The sequence below is a fragment of the Cervus canadensis genome, chromosome 12, assembly GCF_019320065.1.
Source record: "Cervus canadensis isolate Bull #8, Minnesota chromosome 12, ASM1932006v1, whole genome shotgun sequence".
Classification (NCBI taxonomy): Eukaryota; Metazoa; Chordata; class Mammalia; order Artiodactyla; family Cervidae; genus Cervus; species Cervus canadensis.
In genome coordinates, this window is record NC_057397.1 from 48,101,393 (window position 1) to 48,120,310 (window position 18,918).

Consider the following 18,918-nt stretch of genomic DNA (forward strand, 5'->3'; position numbering starts at 1 on the left):
AAAAACACGCAAGCAAAATTCTTACCTTCCTGTACTACATGAATTAAATGTGAATAAAACCATACAGATATGTATATAGTTTTATACATACACCTGTATATGAACATTTCCATATTTACACATGTGTGTGTATATATTAAACATAGGTAAAAGCATTTCTAGTCACTAGGGACTAAAACTATTGACTGCAAAACATGAAGCTTTACATATTCATTTCTTAAAGGAATAGAGATAATATCATACAGTATAAATCAACAATGGCATGCATTTGGAAACCCAATCAAAGTTCATAGTCCTTGGGTTATTGTAAAACATTAAGAAATGAAAGAGTTGCGCCACAGTAAAAAGACCAAAAGTGATTTCAAAAAGATATCAAAGAAGGTAATTATAAAATTAATTGATTGATTTCTCTCCATATTCAAGGCTAATTATAAAATTAGGATACCTAAAACCTCTAAGGAAATGTTTTAATTTTTTAATGAAATAAGAAAAAAACAAGCAAAAAAAAAAAAATCCCAGAGCATCACAGTCATGCGCTCATTCTTTTCTTATCCAATTACCAAAGTGAAGAACACTGCACAGAAGGAACTGATTTCAGAAAAATGGTAAAAATCTATATCTAGGCAAGTTAAATTTAAGACAGATTTAAGACATGCTAGTGGAGATGTTAATCATGTACTAGAATACACACAACTGGAATTCAAATGAGTCATATAGTCATTATCATATGGGTGCTGTTTAAAAAGAAAAAGGCCACGTGAAAAGTAAGTATAAAGAGGAAAAAGGGTTCTGAGGCCTAATCCCTAGAGATCTCAACATTTAGAAGTCTAAAAACGATTTAAAGTGAGAGAAAAATTAAGAAGACATAACATCAAACAATGTGCTAAAGAATCCTTAAGTATCTGATTGTACAGTTTGGATTATTTATAGGTGAATATGACTGCTACTCATTTACTCACATATAAATATTACTTCTGCCCATACATAGAGATTTACTTACCCCTAAACATCATTATATAATTTGCCTTTTGGTTTTGCCTGAAGCTGGCCCAAATACCATGTTGAATATATGGATTTAAGTTGTGTTGATAACTTTTGATTTTTTTTTATACCCTGTAGGTAAATTTTCTCTTTTTAGTTCTAATAAGTCTTTAAAAGGTTAAGGCCTAAAGGAAAGTAATTAAATAAAACTTTTTTTCTTGTTTCCTCTTTTTATGTTTTCAAACAGAATAATTAGATGACTTCTATTTGTTTTTACACTTGGGGCTATTTTTAGAACTTAATATATGGAATATCGTCAGTTAATAATAAAACCTTTGAACAAGAACTTTTTCTATTCTGCCCATTTTTTAAATCCCATGGTTAATGACATCTTAGATTATAATCATAATCTAATTTCTCTAGGGGATGAGTTTAATAAAAAAAAAAAAATTAAAAGAGTAACTTTTAATATTTTAATGTTATTGCTTAAAAAAACCTGAAAATGTGGGAAGAGGATTTAAACATGAAACCAATTACTTCTCTATTCCTTCAGTTAGAGGAAGTTTAAATTGGGATTAATGAGTGCTTGGAGGCACTTTTTAAAAAACAGTTTCTTGAGGTGAAAAGTATATGCAAAAAAAGAGAACATATTTTGAGTACATTATGACTTTTGACAAATTAATAGATATGAGAAAACTCAACATACCAAGAAAATGAACATTTCCTCCACACCCCAAATTTCCTAGTACCTCTTTGTAACCCGTTTTCCCCCTCAACATCATTCATAAACAATCATCGCTTTGCTTTTCTTTATTACAGATTAAAGTGCATATTTTAGGGCTTCCCTGGTAGCTCAACTGGTAAAGAATCCACCTGCAACGCAGGAGACCTGGGTTCGATCCCTGGGTTGGGAAGATCCCCGGGAGAAGGGAACGCCTACCCACACAGTACTCTGGCCTGGCGAACTCCATACAGTCCACTCTCTGTGTAGACTGTAAAGAGTCTATGGGTCTTCCCAGTGCACCAGCCCCGAGCACTTGTCTCGGGGATCGGAATGGGGAATACATGTAAATCCGTGACTGATTCATGTCAATGTATGGCAAAAACCACTACAATATTGTAAAGTAATTAGCCTCCAACTAATAAAAATAAATGGGGGGGGGGGGGAAGAGTCTATGGGTCTCAAAGAGAGAAATGTAATGAGCTACTTTCACTTTTCATCCAACATATGGATTCAGAAAAATCATCTCTACTTTTGTTTCATTCATGTACTCACCTGTATCATTAGTTGCTCCCTTTCTAATGTTGAACAGTCTAACATTTAATGGGTATACTACAATTTACCCATTCACTTTTTATGAACATTTGGTTTGATTCCAGATTTCGGCTATTGAAAATAAAAATGTATGGAAGTTTATGTACAAGTCTTTGTATGGATATTCACTTTCATTTCTTTTAGGTAGTTAGCTAGCAGTAGAAAGTTAGGTCACATATAGATAGATATTTAACTGTTCAAGAAACTGCCAAATTGTTTTTCAAAGTAATCATAATATTTTACAGTCCTACAAGCAATGTAGAAGAGTACTAATTGCTCTTCATCCTTACCAATACTTGGCATATTCAGTTTTCACTTTGTTATTTTGTTGTTTTATGTTTATTAACACTATTACTATTAGTTTAGCCTCTAACATTTGCTTAGTCATATAATGATTTCATTTGCTTTTCTTGATAACTAATAACACTGAATTTCTCCTATGCTTATTGATCATACATATCTCTTCTCTTCTAAGGTTTCTGTTCACTTTTCCCCATTATTATTGAACTGTTTTCCTCATTAGTAAAGTATTAGAATCTTTATTCTGATCACAAATCCGTTGTCTAATATGTGTCATCATTAATTTTGCTAATGTGACTGGTTCTTTCATTTTTTAAATGATATATTCTAAACATCAAACTATAAAATAATATTTATCATGAAATCTGATGCATCAAATTTTAATAATGGTTCATGCCTTTTTTGTAGAAAGTAATGTCTACTCCACCATAGAAAAAAAGAATGGTTTCCTACTTTTGTTTGAAAGTTTTACACTTTCAGGTTTTATATTTAAGCTTATGATCCATTTTGAGTTAATTTTATGTTTATAATATGAGGTAAGGGTCTATATTTATATTGAATATAGTTTCCTCTTTGAAACATCTTGTCAGCTTTGTCAAAATGAACTGACAATATAATGTGTATATATTTCTGGACTCATTTTTTTTTCCATCCATGTACAATGTCTACTTTTTCACCACTATCAAACTGTCTTGATTATTATAACTATAAAGAACTTTTACCAATATAGTATAACCAAAGATTTTGGAAGTAACTTCAGGGTATCAAAACTATGCTCACATCCAAATTTATATCCATCTGTCATTTATTCAAATGCAATTAAATTGGATTGTGCATAGGTAGAGTCAAGGGAGATGAATGGGAAGCAGTGTGACTCTTCTGATTACCCAAAGCCTAAGTTTTCTATTCTTTAATCCCAAATTTTTAATTATCTTTATGCTTTATCTAGAGTTTCAGAAATAAGACATCCTTTTTTTCTTCCAGTCCTATCTGCTCTTTATCCTCATTTCTCCAGCATCTTGGTATTCTATGCTTTTTCCTATATTGTAATTATACATTTCACTATAAATCATTCCCTGGATATTAGTTTGTATCATCTTTGAGCTAAATTTCATCTTCTTCCTAGAAAATAAACTACTTGGATCCTCCTACTTGAACTCAGTTGGGAAACAAATTTACTATGGTCCATCCCAAGTATACCAGGTCATTATGTGTGCTTGCTAAAGTAATAATTCTTCCACATTAAATTTAGATATAATCTGAAATTGAAAATCAGTAATTCAAGTCAACTCTCTCACTGCAAAGGTAAGAAAACTGGACACTATTCATTTTCTTCATTCATTTATTTAGCTCACATTTATTGAAATCAATAGTATTGTCATGCAACATGCTTGGGGCTACAATTATAAAGAGGGAGCACAACTAGATATAAAATAATAAGTTCTGTGGTGGAAATTTCATGTTTAAGACATCTTTGAAATATCCAAATTACAGGTAAAATAAGGAATAAGACATATATGTGTTTGTGATAGAGTGGTAATATAGAAAACAAAATTTACTCAGATAAGAGTCCTATAGAATCTATATGAACATGGGCTTTAGAATCTCACATAACAGGATTAACACCAGCTCAACCCTGATATAAGAATTGGTACTTTCTTCTACTATACCCATGTCATACATGACTGTGCCCACTTTTTGTTTGTTTGTTTGCAACAAATGTCTTTTAGTGTTAAAAGAGGATAGAGGCAATTGACACAACATCTGAAAAATGTAGTATCAATTGCCCCTGTCTTATTGAAATATTAGGGCTTCCCTGTGGCTCAGATGGTAGAAAATCCACCTGTAATTCAGGAGACCTGGGTTCAATACTTGGGTTGGGAGATATCCCCTCCAGTACTCTTGCCTAAAGAATTCCATGGGCAGAGGAGCCTGGTGGGTTACAATCTATGGGTTGTAAGAGTTGGACAGTATTGAATGACTGACACTTTCATTTTCTGCAAAATGTAAAATGATAGAATATGTGTAAATAATTTAAATTTTGGATTACATTAGAATCTAGTGTGATAAAAATGCAAAATGAAGGATCCAATCACCAAAATCAGGTTTATAAGAGCCATGAACCTGAGGCAAGAAAGGAGTTTGGGATGTAATATTTAAAACCCATAATCAGTCTAATAAGGATTTAGGGCAAGATGTCCAATGTCAGGAAATGTAGAATTATCTTAAATAAAAGGTTGATCTCAATACTCTTTGCAGGCTGATAGTTGTGAACAGAGTCCACAAATTGATACAGGGTTATTATATTTTTAAATGTGGACATTAGAGATTAATTCTATTCAGTTAATGTTGCCATTAAATTCCTCCATTTTTCTATCACAGAAAAACTAAAATCTAAGTACTCTACTTACAATGGAGTCCACATAATAATAGACAGAATTAAAATACTTTTCAGTTTCCTTTCTGTGCCACATGTAAGGAACTGGAACTATGAGTTGCCAAAGAAACAGTGAAACAAGCTGATACTTTAATTCTTCCTATATTTTTCCACTGAGGATTTCTCAATGGAATTAAGCTAGGCAATTATGTTGCCTCTTTACCACCTAGTTTTCTATGAAGATATTTCCAAAAAAATCAAAAAGTTATGTCCACATCATCTTTCTGAAGCAATGCTGTTTCTCAAATACCCAGTATATTTTATTTGTCTTTACTTTTTATCCAGTATTCCTATCTTTACTCTTGGGTTAAAAAGTATGCCCTTAATCCTTGTTTACAAGTACTTGATATTTACAGGTAGATTTAATGTTTCCAGGTAGACTTTGTTCACTCTAGCTCATAAAATTTGAGTTATTTTAATCCTTTCTCATTAGTCTGTCTATTCACTCTCTTAATCTCTCATATTGCTTTTGTGTGAGCTTCTGGTTTTCATTTATCTATGAATTCCCAGGATTGGAATGTCTGTAATCAAATGTATTCAAGCAGGTTGAGTTCATGTAAAATAAGAAGACAAATCATTATCATCATTTTTGTCAAGCTGATAAAAGCAATACAGATTTTAAAAATGTATTTTATATTAATTATTGTCTAATATTTTACTATTATGAAGCATTTATATAGTGTGTTATCTTCTCAGCACCAAATTTTGTTTTATGAACATGCTCCATATTTTTGTCTATTTGCTTAATTTCTTGGTATTGTTTAAAATCCTCTAGTGCCCACTTTGGAGATTAGATCAGTTGCCTAAATTCTAAAATAGTTATTCCTTCTGAAATTCATTAAATATCTGAAAAGTTGTAAAGCTTCCTTGTTCATACAAAGATGTAGTAGTTACTCTAAAAAGTATAAGTTGCAACAGTTGTAAAGAAGTTACAGGACAGATATAAATAAATTACTTTTTTAAAAGATGGGAACCCCTTTAATCTATTCTCTGAAAAAAATACTGAAAAAGTCAATTGATTTTAAATATCTCAAAAGCTTAAGTATGCAATTATGTGTTGAGATTTTAATTTGAAATCTTTTCATTGTTATTGAAATATAGTCATGCAAACCTTATTTTAAAGAGTACATAAGTTATGATAAAGCAATAATGGTATTTAGACTTAAAAGTAAAGCCTGCTTCAGGGCTTCATTATGTTACAGTGATATTAAAGATAATTCTGCCAATTGATATCACTTTTATCTCAGACGTTCTATTTCATTTTAAGCTCTGATCAGTTTATTTCTCATACATTGTTGGGAATTAATGGATACTTATAGCCTTGGATCTATAAGCCTTAGCACCGAAGAAGTGATGCTTGTGAACTGTGGTGTTGGAGAAGACTCTTGAGAGCCCCTTGGACACCAAGGAGATCCAACCAGTCCATCCTAAAGGAGATCAGTCCTGGGTGTTCATTGGAAGGACTGATGCTGAAGCTGAAACTCCAATACTTTGGCCACCTGATACAAAGAGCTGACTCATTGGAAAAGACCCTGATGCTGGGAAAGATTGGGGGCAGGAGGAGAAGGGGACGACAGAGGATGAGATGGTTGGATGACATCATCGACTCGATGGACATGGGTTTGGGTGGACTCTGGGAGTTGGTGATGGACAGGAAGGCCTGGAGTGCTACGGTTCAAGGGGTCCCAAAGAGTCGGACACGACTGAGTGACTGAACTGAACTGAACTGATAGCTTTGGAATTGTATGAAAACAAGTCAAACTTTTATTTGAAAAGGAAAAAATTCACTTTTGTTAATGAGTCATGTTCCCTATGATTACTAACAAAAACATGGGGGAAATGTAACGGAAAGCAGAAGCTGTACTGTTTTTTAGATTGCTTATAAAAATTTGGTCTCAAAATCAAACAGCAACCAACTTGAGGTGCCCAGAAAAAACATGAAATATTTACAAAGAAGAAAGCATTTCCCACTTACAATTTAGGAAAAGGTAGTAGATAGAGAGGTTGGATTTGAGGAGGAGTTAAAAACTAGAAAACATCTCCAGGTCCCTTCATCTAAGTAGCCTCAGTATTAGAAAGGATAATCAAGGACACTTCAAAGTTTATATGGGGATATTGATGATTTTCAATTTTTATTGTAATATCTCATGTTACACTGCTATACATATGAAGGCTGACAACCACAGAATATTAGCATAAACTAAGACTCAGAAATGACCTACTAGTTTATTCTAAGAATAAAGCAGAGTTAGCACTGAAATGGGAAAAAAAAAAAAAAAAAACACATTACCTGGCTCTTCTTTTTAGAATCCTAAGGCTGAGTCTAGTGAAACTGGATGAAAGAAGATCTCCTATATCTTTCCCTGTGGATGCACTCTTACTGAGTCCTGCAAGAAATAAATACATTTCCAAAACCTCCAGGAGAGTTGCTGACTTTTGTTTTTTTAAACTGAGGATACCAATCCAAAAGAATGTTCAAACTACTGCACAATTGGGCTCTTTTCACATGCTAGCAAGGTATTCCTCAAAATCCTTCAAGATAGCCTTCAACAGTATATGAATGGAGAAATTTCAGATGTACAATTTGGATTTAGGAAAGGCAGAGAAACCAAATATCAAATTGCCAACATGTATTGGATCATAGAAAAAAGCAAGGGAATTCCAGAAAGAAACATTTACTTTTTCTTCATTGATTATGCTAAAGCCTTTGGCTATGTGGATCACAACAAACTGTGGAAAATTCTTAAGAGGTGAGAATACCAGACCACCTTACCTGTCCCCTGAGAAACCTGTATGCAGGTGAAGAAGCAACAGTTAGAATCAGACATGGAACAACGGACTGGTTAAAAATTTGGAAAGGAGAACATCAAGTCTGGCTATTAGTCACCCTGCTTATTTAACATATATGCAGAGTACATCATGCACAATGCAAGGCTGGATAAAGCTCATGCTGGAATTAAGATTGTCAGGAGAAATATCAATAACCTCAGATATGCAGATGACACCACCCTTATGGCAGAAAGCAAAAAGGAACTAAAGAGCTTCTTGATGAAAGCGAAAGAGGAGAGTGAAAAAGCTGGCTTAAAACTCAACACTCAAAAAACTAAGATCTTGGCATCCAGTCCCATCACTTTGTGGCAAATAGATGGGGAAACAATGCAAACAGTGACAGACTTAATTTTCTTGGGCTCCAAAATCACTGTTGATGCTGACTGCAGTCACAAGAGGCCTGCTCCATGGAAGAAAAGCTATGACAAACCTAGACAATTATGAAAAAGAAAAAACATTATTGCCAACAAAGGTCTATCTAGAAAGCTATGGTTTTTCCAGTGTCGTGTATGGATGTGAGAGGTGGACCATAAAGACGGCTGTGTGCTGAAGAATTGATGCTTTTGAACTGTGGTGTTCGAGAAGACTCCTGAGAGTCACTTGGACTGCAAGGAGATGAAACCAGTCCATCCTAAAGGAAATCAGTCCTGAATATTCATTGGAAGGACTGATGCTGAAGCTGAAGCTCCAATACTTTGGCCACCTGATGGGAAGAGCTGACTCACTGGAAAAGACCCTGATGCTTGTAAAGATTGAGGGCAGGAGAAGGGTGTGACAGATGTTGAGATGGCTGGATGGCATCATTGGCTCAATGGACATGAATTTGAACAAATTCTGAGAAATAAGTGAAGGACAGGGAAGCCTGGCATGCTGCAGTCCATTGGGTTGCAATGTGGTAGACAGGACTTAGAAACTGAACAACAACAACCAGCCAGAGAAATTCAGGCTTTGGATGATGCTGAGAGTCCCTATTTGAGAACATCTCTGATTCTCTAGAAGTAAATCAGCTTTCACTAAATCCTGAGAAAAAGTTTCCAGGGCCTTTGGAATCCGTTGATAATTTTATCTAGTGTCGGTGCACAGGGTCAGCCATTCCAAAATATGTCTCAATGGTGTATTGATTGCTTTGAATTAAAGTTACCTAAAAAGTGCCAAATGCAAGAAGGACATTCTTACCCTTCTCTCTGTACTCCTGAAAGCAGGAAATAAATCTCCTATGTGAAAAGTGTACCCCAAGTAACTGGAATTTGAACACACTTATCTCCAGAGGTAGTAAATTTGGGACAAGTAGCCTGTATAAATAAATGCTATACAGGCTACTTTAATTTACTATCCCCAAGCCAAACTGTTTAGATTCTTCACTAATTAAGGACCCAAAACAAGATTCTTTATTCTATCAATTTCTCACACATAGATTGTTTTCTGTCTAAGAAGTATAAAAGCATCCTGCTTTGGCCAATTCTCAGGCTTTTTTTTCTATGAGACCTTCAAGTCCATGAATTAAAATTTGTTTACTTTTCTCTACTTATCTGTTTTGTATCAATTTCATTATAAGTCCAGCCACAGAACTCAAGAAGTATAAAGTTTCCCCTTCCCCAACACTTCACAAAAGGTGTGTACACTATTACATTAATGTCATGCTGTTAAAATGGCAGCTAACTCTGTACAATTATATGGAATTTGTGGAGCAACAAGAAACTTTCCAAAAGTATAGCATGGTTGTTTGCTTGTAAAGAACGACCAAGAACTAGCTTGGACCTCCAACACTCAAAAAGGCTTTTGCATTTTTCAAACTAAGAATACTGATCAAATGCTATTTAAAATATGCAGTGTAACTGCCCACCTTGAGGGTCCCTTAGATAGTACCATAATTATCCACAATCATGGGATGAATATTCACAGTATGCAGAAAATTTCTCAAAATATTTGAGATTTTTATCCACTTTCATGAAGTTGTATATTACAAACTCAACTGAAAATAAAAAAGATGATAATAATCTCAGGTAAATGAATCTCTCTCTGTATGTGTATGTGTGTGTGTGTGTGTGTGTGTGTGTGTGTGTGTATGTGTGATTTGAAAGCATATTCAAATCTCACTGCATCTATTTTGTTATGCCCTATTGGCCATATGATAATTGAACCTGGCTAGGATTTAAATAATATTCATCTATTCTCCATATGGCTTAAAGGTGACAATTCTCTCAAAAGATTTTCCCCCTATACTTTAAGGTAAAACTTGTGTCCATACATAAAAAAATAAGACTATAAAGCCATTTCTGAGATTGTTTAAGGCATATGCATTTTTACTTCAAATGCTAACTTTCTAAAATCCTAAATACTTTTCTATGCTATGAATACTTAATCATTTCATTCTTGTGAATTGTTTTTCTTTCTGTTCCTTCCCTTCTCTCCCACTCCCAAATCCTCTATAACCCTTCTTTGCTTTTACTTTGTCCCTTTCCACTCTCTCCAACTCACTCTCTTCTTTCTTTCCTTCCTTCTTTCCATTTTTCTTTCTTCCTCTTCCTTTATTTTTTCCATTTGTTTCTTTGTGGAGACACATTTATGTCTTTGGTAGGCTCTTCAGAAATACTGAGCTCAGAAATTATATTTCTCCTTTATCTGATTGATGTTGTATGTAATTTTTTCCTGATTAGAAGAAATGTAGTCAGTCACAGGAAATAGGTACCTAAAATCTTTAAGGTTAATTAATAGTGATTTTTTTTTTAAGTAACTGGATGACTTTGTACTGCTTATGGCAAATTATCTTACTGATACTCAAAACATAGTTCACCTGGGTATATTTACAAATAAATTTATGAAATTATAAAGCATTTAAATGTATTTTGTTCTCAAAAGTGTTTTGATTAGTTTTAGAATTTCAAAAAATAACAACAGATATACTTAAGAAGCAGGAGATGAATCTACATAAATTTTAAAAAGCGAAGTCCTTTGAAGTTTCATTGATATATCTTTTGTTTTCCACTTTTGTCAGCATTTTACCAGCACTGTACAAAATCATATGTGCATGCACAGATGTTGAAACTATGCCTAAGTCCTAATATTTAAGGAACAGATGGCTGACTAAATGTGATCATTTACAATAAGCAACTAGCTTATCCATAAACTCACATTACTCAGCAGCATAGATATTCCATATATCTATGTATCTATATATCTATATTCCAAAATATGTGGTTTTTTAATCACAATAAAAATTGCAAGTGTTCATAGATTACTTCAAGAGCCCCACTTTTGTGGGATGCTAAAGATAAGATTACCCTGAAAAGAAACAAATACAAATATACCTGGGGCTTATTAAAGTGCAAGTGTTATTAAAAAATAATGGAAAGATTTTCTCCCTTATTTTCTCTCTGTTTCCCCGAAACAAACTTTCCTCAGTGCTCTTACTACAAATAAGTATTTGGAACTAATTGGGAAGTTGAACTAGAAGCTGAGTGGTGTTTCTTTCTGTCTTTATATTTACTTACATTCCAAATGCTTAAATCTGATTTACAAAGTTGGAACAAACCATATTTAACAGTAGAATAATAATTGCTATTAATTTCCTGAGAAATAATTAGAAAAGTTTTCTCAAAAGTCGCAAATGTACTTCTTTTTCCCTTAGAAACAAATGCTTTGTATTATTTTCTCTCTACCACCCATATTTCTCCAGAATTTTAAGTGTTTTTGTTGTGTTCCTTCTCAAAGGAGACTTAAAACATTTGACATTTCAGATGAGCAATAGAACTTTGCAAATTTTTCCTAAAACTTTGTTTTAAGATAAATGGTCAATATTTTATTAATATGTGAATTATTATTTAGTTTATTCACCTTTTCCTAAAAACAATTACATAAATATGTGTTGCTAAAACAAGAAATTATATTGTGGTTAAAATAGATGAAATTATTTAATAGTTATGAGTAACATTAGCAAATGAATACAATAGAAAAGAATGATAGAATTAACTTGGTGCTTTTAAGTGAATTAAATCCTAGTGGTTTTCAGGGAACTTTATTCATCTTCAATCACAATATTAACTCAATGCCTATAACATAGAATATAATTTCATATCTCATTTTAATTAAAATATACTAATGCTCAATATCTATCATTATAGGGTAAATTGTCAAAGAAACTTTGATTGAACAATATGACTTGACTGTTTCTACCTTTGAATAGTAATTTAGGTGATTTACAAATATACACACCTATAATATCCATTTATATTTGTACTAATTGCTTGATTAATTTTGGAGTATTGAAATGTATGTATTCATGTATATAAATATATATAGAAAGAAAGATTATATTTATGTGCATAAATATTCACAGGCATCCATATAACTATATATCCATATATATTTATAAATAAGAGGTTGACCCTTGAACAACCCAGGGGTTAGGTTTGCCAACTCTCCACACACCTGAAAATATACATATAACTTATAATTAGCCCTCAGTATATGCAGTTCATCCATATCCATGGTTCATATCCACAGGTCAGCATCCACAGATTCAACTAATCACATATCTAGTAGTACTGTAGTATTTACTGTTGAAAACAATCCATGTATAATTGGAATCATGATGTTCAAATTCATGTAACTCATGGGTCAGCATCCATACATATGAATATATATATAGTCACATACATTTGTATATGAATATTATAGTGCTTATATATATATTCATATATATTTATATGATATATATAAAGTTTCATATGAGAAAATCAACATATATGTATTTTACAGATTCACTAAAAATGATGACACATCTGAAACTATTCTTTTCTTGATAAATTTCCTTTTTTTCCCTCTACACAGAAACTTTTTTTTCTTTTTTATTAGCTTCTAGAACCTGCCTGAGCATCCTGGGTCAACTTTACTAGTGCCCTTTCAATATGTTCAGTTAGGATGCCTTGTTCAATTATAGATTTCAATTGCTATTTTACTGCATTATACCTTTTTTCTCCTTAAAAGTTTTGAGTTTTAATATTTTGAAATATATTTGTCTTTTGCCTGTGTAGATCACTATCTTTTTGTTAGTTCCTTTCATTTCTATTATATGTTCCTTACTGTGATTTTTGTCACATATATTTTAGAAATCTTGTGATTAGTATTTATTTACAAGTTGTATTGCTACTTCAATTTCTTTTCTGATTTCAGTGAGCTCAAATCTAACATTTCCTAGATTTTTCTTTTCACTTGTATCTGGTTTTGAATTTCTTGCTTTCCTTCATGTAAACAATTTCTCAATTATATTTTTATTTTGTATTTATATTATGAGTACTATAGTCAATTGTCTCCACTTCGAACTTTTTTGGGGGAAGTGTTTTAATCTGCTGAAAGGTTTTAATTGTCATTTGTTGTTGTTGTTTCCATATTAACTTTATACACAGTTTTTTTCTCTGCATTATATTTATATGATTTATGCCACAGATAAGCCTAATTTGAATTAAAAAGGCTAAAATAAAGTGACCAACAAAATATATGCCAAATGTTAAAAAAAGTAAACAGGTTTATTGAGCAAAGCAGAATTTAACCTCCAACCATTAAATAAGATAGATCTATAGTATTAAAGTTTGGAATTCACAATGGTTTATAAGAGCTCCAAATATCTAGCCTTTAAATAACACAGCAACAAAATTTATAAAATAGAATCTACAAGGAATAAAGAAAATGATAGTCAGACAAAACTCACCCAAAATAAGAATTTAAATTATTTACCTAAATCCAAAACAATTCAATTGGAAAAAATAAGTAAGAGCTTATTTTAGAACTTATTTAGGAGAAGAACTATCCTAAAAAATATAATTAGTAAGATAGAGATGTCATAAATGGTTCTGGGAGAATTGGACAGTTGAACATAGAAAAATACTTTCCATGTTGCTCAGTAGTAAAGAATCCACCTGCCAAAGCAGTAGACACAAAAGACATGGGTTCACTCCCTGGTTTGGGAAGATCCCCTGGAAAAGGAAATGGACATCCACTCCAGTATTCTTGCCTGGAAAATCCTATGGACAGAGGAACCTGGTGGGCTATAGTCCATGGTGTCACAAAGAGTCAGACATGACTGGGTGACTGAGCACACATAGAAAAATAAAACAAATAAACTCAAAATGGATTAAAGACCTAAATGTAAGACCAGCTGCTGTAGAACTCTTAGAGGAAAATATAAGGAGAATCCTCTTTGATAGTAATTGCAGCAGTATCTTTTTTGATCTCTCTCCCAGAGTAATGGAAATAAAAGCAAAAATAAATAAATGGGACCTAGTTAAGCTCAAAAGCTTTTGCACAGCAAAGGAAACACAAGCAAAATGAAAAGACAACCCACAGAATAGAAGAAAATAGTTGCAGTGATGCAACCAAATTCTCCAAAATTTACAAAGAGCTCATGACCTCAGTATTAAAAAAAAAAAAAAAGCTCAACTGAAAAAACGGGCAGAGATCTAAATAGATATTTCTCCAAAGAAGACATACAGATGGAAAAGAGGCACATGGAAAGATGCTCAACATTGCTAATTATTAGATTAATGAAAATCAAACCTAAAATGAGATATCATATCCCACCCATCAGAATGGCCATCATCAAAAAGCCTATAGACAATAAATGCTATAGAGGGTATGAAGAAAAAGGAACCCTCCTACATTATTTTAGGAATGTGACTTGGTAGAGGCATTATGGAGAATAGAATGGAGGTTCCTCAAAAACCTAAAAATAGAGTTATCCTATGACCTAACACTCCTTGGAAGAAAAGCTATGACCAACCTAGACAGCATATTAAAAAGCAGAGACATTACTTTGCCAACAAAGGTTCGTCTAGTTAAGGCTATGGTTTTCCCAGTAGTCGTGTATGGATGTGAGAGCTGGACTATAAAGAAAGCTGAGCACCAAAGAATTGATGCATTTGAACCGTGATGTTGGAGAAGACTCTTGAGAGTCCCTTGGACTGCAAGGAGATCCAACCAGTCCCTCCGAAAGGAGATCAGTCCTGGGTGTTCGTTGGAAGGACTGATGTTGAAGCTGAAACTCCAATACTTTGGCCACCTGATGAGAAGAGCTGACTCATTAGGAAAGACCCTGATGCTGGGAAAGATTGAAGGAGGGAGGAGAAGGGGATGACAGAGGATGAGATGGTTGGATGGCATCACTGACTGAATGGACATGAGTTTGGGTAGGCTCTGGGAGTTGATGATGGACAGGGAGTCCTGGCATGCTTCAGTCCATGGGGTCACAAAGAGTCGGACACGACTGAGCAACTGAACCAAACTGAACTATTCCAAACCTGGGCATATATCTGGGGAAAAACATAGTTGGAAGGGACACATGCACCCCAGTGATCACTGCAGCACTATTTACAATAGCCAGGACATGAAAGCAACCTAAATGTCCATTGACAGATGAATGGGTAAAGAAGATGTGGTACATATACACAATGGAATATTGCTCAGCCATTAAAAAGAATGGGATAATGCAATGTGGATCAACCTGGAGATAATATTAAGTGAAGTAAGGCAGAGAAAGGCAAAGATCATATGATACTGCTTTGTTGGGGTCCTTTAATGGACCAGAACCTGGTTGTCCAGAGTCGACGATAAGAAAGTGAAAGAAGGAAAGAGGCTAATATTCCCTGGGTTACGTAGCCAGCCTTCGTGCTCCAGGGAATCAGCCAGAAATAGAGAGAGAGAGAGAGAGAGAGAGAGAGAGAAGGACACGGGGACCCAAGTCTCTGGTGGAGCCAGGGTGCTTTATTGAATTCTGTAAGAGTCTATACACAGTAAAACAAGATAGCTTCTTCAGATAAAGATCAAGAGACCAGACTTAACAAGTTATCAAGGAAGCAAGGAGCAATAGAGGCCGTAAGGCCAAAAGGTGATCCATATCAAAAGAGGATCGTAAATAATCCCTTTCACCAAATGGAAAAGATAATGAAGGAAATCCTATGCAAGCATCCCATCTCTTTGATCTCTGTCCTAGGAGTGGCTTGCCTGCTCCTCTCACCCCTGACAGGGACTAATAAGGAACAGAGGGCTCAAGAGAGATAGGAAACAGCACACAGGAATCCTGCTGTTATGTTAAAGATTCCTTGACACTGCTAACATGCAAAATCTTTTTAAAATGACACAAATGAACTTACTTACAAAACAGAAAAATACCCATAGACTTAGAGAATGAGTTTATGGTTAAAGGAGGGAGGGGCAAGGAGAGGGAATGGACTGGTAGTTTGGGAGTGGCACATACACACTGCTATATTTAAAACAGACAACCAAGAAGCAGCTACCTACTGTTAAAAAAAAAAGATATCTATCTCAACATATACTCATTGGTAATATATAAAAAGTACTCCTTTTCAATTACAAGGCAAACAGTTTAAACAGAAAACGTAATTTAAACTAGTACAAATAAATAGAAGTCAACCTTTGATTATGCAACACTGTATATATGGGTGTGGTGTACTAATATATTAAGTACCTGTAATTTATGTATATGTAAAAGATTGATTTATTATTTTGCTTTATTATGATATGCTTGTCATCTTTTGGTATCAAGATAATGTTGGTCTTATAACAATTGTTAAGAAATAGTGTTTCTCTCTGTATTCCTTGGAAAACTTTATTCAAGATAAATGTTCACTGCTGTTGCCCTGGGAGCATTAACTGGTGAATCTAAAGTAGACAAGTTTCTTTTATAGGAAAGATTTTTAACAACATATTCAATTTCTTTACTAAATATTAGACTAACCAAAATTTTTATTTATTCTTATATCAGATATATAATTGTTTTCCCAAAGAATTTATGCCTTTTCTTTAAGTTATGAAATTCCTTGGCATACAGTTATTCACAATATCATCTTATTAATTTTTTGTAGTAGAACTCCTAGTAATGTTGACTTCATCATCTCTAGTTTTGGTTAACTGTGTTTTCCTCTTTATTTACAAAAATATATTGTTTTTTTTATAAAAGATCAACTTTGCTAATGTTCTGTGTAATTTATCAATTTCATTTATTTCTCTTCTGATCTTTGGTTTCTGCCTAATAACTGTTCCCCCCACCCCCCCACCCCCCCCGCCAAGGGAGAGGATTTGCACTTTGTTTTCTGGCTTTCTGAAATGGAAGTGCTTAGGTTAGTTAATTTCACATCTTGTTATTTTCTAATACATACATTAAATTTATAAATACCTATTGGAGTGTTTCTTTAATTATAGCCCAAAAGTGTGCTTTTCCTTATTCTCATTATTAATCATTTAAAAGTATAATGTTTTACTAATCTCAGCCTATACTTTAAACTTTTTCTTTCATATTTCAATTATTTTGGAAGTATATTTAAAATTTTTCTAGGTACTTGTATTTTTTCCAGTTATCTTTTTATTCATAATTTCTAACAAATTCAGACTAGTATAAGAATAGATGCAGAATAACTGTAAAATTTATTTATTGAGGCTTTCTGTATGGCTCTGGATTTGCCCATCATGGTCATTGTTACATGTATACCCAGCAAAAATATATGCACTTTTTCATCTTTGAAAACACAGTTCTTCATAGCCAAATGGTCAAATTTTTATTTGTGACAATTTCCTGTTAGATTTACCCTTTTATTTTTAAAAATTATCTCTCTTTATCACTAAAAATGCTCTCCTTAAAGTTAATGTTTTATATTAGCATAGCTACATCAGTTTTTTGGTTTGTTGTGATATTTTCAGGTTACATTTTTTTCTATCATTCAATTTTCTGTTTTAAGTCTTGTCACAAAAACAGCAAGTAGATTTTTTTAAATTGAATCTGACTATCTTAGTTACAACAAACTGTTCAGTCTATTTGCATTTATAACTACTGAAACAAGTGTTAATATGCTATCTACCTATGTTTTCAATTAGGCTCACTTGTTTCTTGTTTAGTTTTCTTATCCTTAGTTTTAATTTCTTCTATGTATCTTTGAGGGCTTCCCTGGTGGCTCAGATGGTAAAGAATCTGCCTGCAATGCAAAGACCCAGCTTCAATCCCCAGATTGGGAAGATCTCCTGGAGAAGGGAATGGCTACCCGCTCCAGTATTCTTGCCTAGAGAAGTCCATGGACAGAGGAGGGTAGTGGTCTACAGTCCATGGGGTCGCAAAGAGTGGGATATGACTGAATGATTAACACTTTCACTTTCACTTCTTGTTTCTTTGAATTCACAAAGGGTTCATTTTGTGTTTTCTATAATTTGCTTATTAAATTCTTCTACTGTTCTTTTAGTGGTTATACTAGATATCACCACCATTATTTTTGACATTATATTGGATACAAATTGTCTTCACCACTTCCTGCAGTATTGTTATTGTTCAGTCCCTAAGTTGTGTCAAACTTTGTGACCCCATGGACTGCAGCACCCCAGGCTTGCCTGTCCTTCACCATCTCCTGGAATTTGTTCAAACTCAGGTCCTTTGAGTTGGTGATGCCATCCAACTATCTCATCCTCTATTGTCCCCTTCTCGTCTTACCTTCAATTTTCCCAGTATTGTTAGAGGCCATTTCTCATTTCAGGTTTTATTGCTATTTGCTTACATTCCTTTTAATTCTATGTATATTTTAAACTACACAGGTATTAAATTTACTGTCTTAAATAGTCAATATTCATGTAGATTTTTCTGGCTGCTTAGCATTTCTAGTGATTTTTATTTCCTACGGCAATTTTTGTTTTCTTCTGTCATCAATTTTTTTTTTCAAATAAGTTAGCTCAACATACAGATGTCTACTAATAAAAAAAAGAAAGTAGAACTCAGAACATAGGAATAAAAATTCAGACTTAAAATATCTTTCAAAAAACCCACAATCTATGCAGGGCTATCTCTCTTCCCACAAACAGTTGTGCATTCTATGAATTATTCCATAAAGAAACTGCTGCCCAGGACTTACAGTAAAAATTTATCCTCAACACAAGTGAAAAAAACAAAAAGCAAAAAGAGAACTAGTTAAATAAACTCTATCCATTTCTTCATGCTACTTCTAGACAGTATCTCACATTGAATTTTATTGCCTCACTGTCAAAATAAAAAAAAAAAAAAAGAAAG

The 18,918-nt window shown here is 33.4% G+C and overlaps 1 long non-coding RNA gene across 1 annotated transcript; it reads right to left on the bottom strand.

Annotated features, from left to right (window-relative positions):
* Nucleotides 1–1,819: 1,819 nt before the first annotated feature.
* On the bottom strand, nt 1,820–17,986 carry LOC122451163. The gene is made up of 4 exons (XR_006272323.1): nt 17,965–17,986; nt 12,022–12,031; nt 4,579–4,583; nt 1,820–1,946 (listed from the first exon to the last, which is right to left on the bottom strand). It is a non-coding gene; the product is annotated as an uncharacterized LOC122451163 (long non-coding RNA).
* Nucleotides 17,987–18,918: the final 932 nt, after the last annotated feature.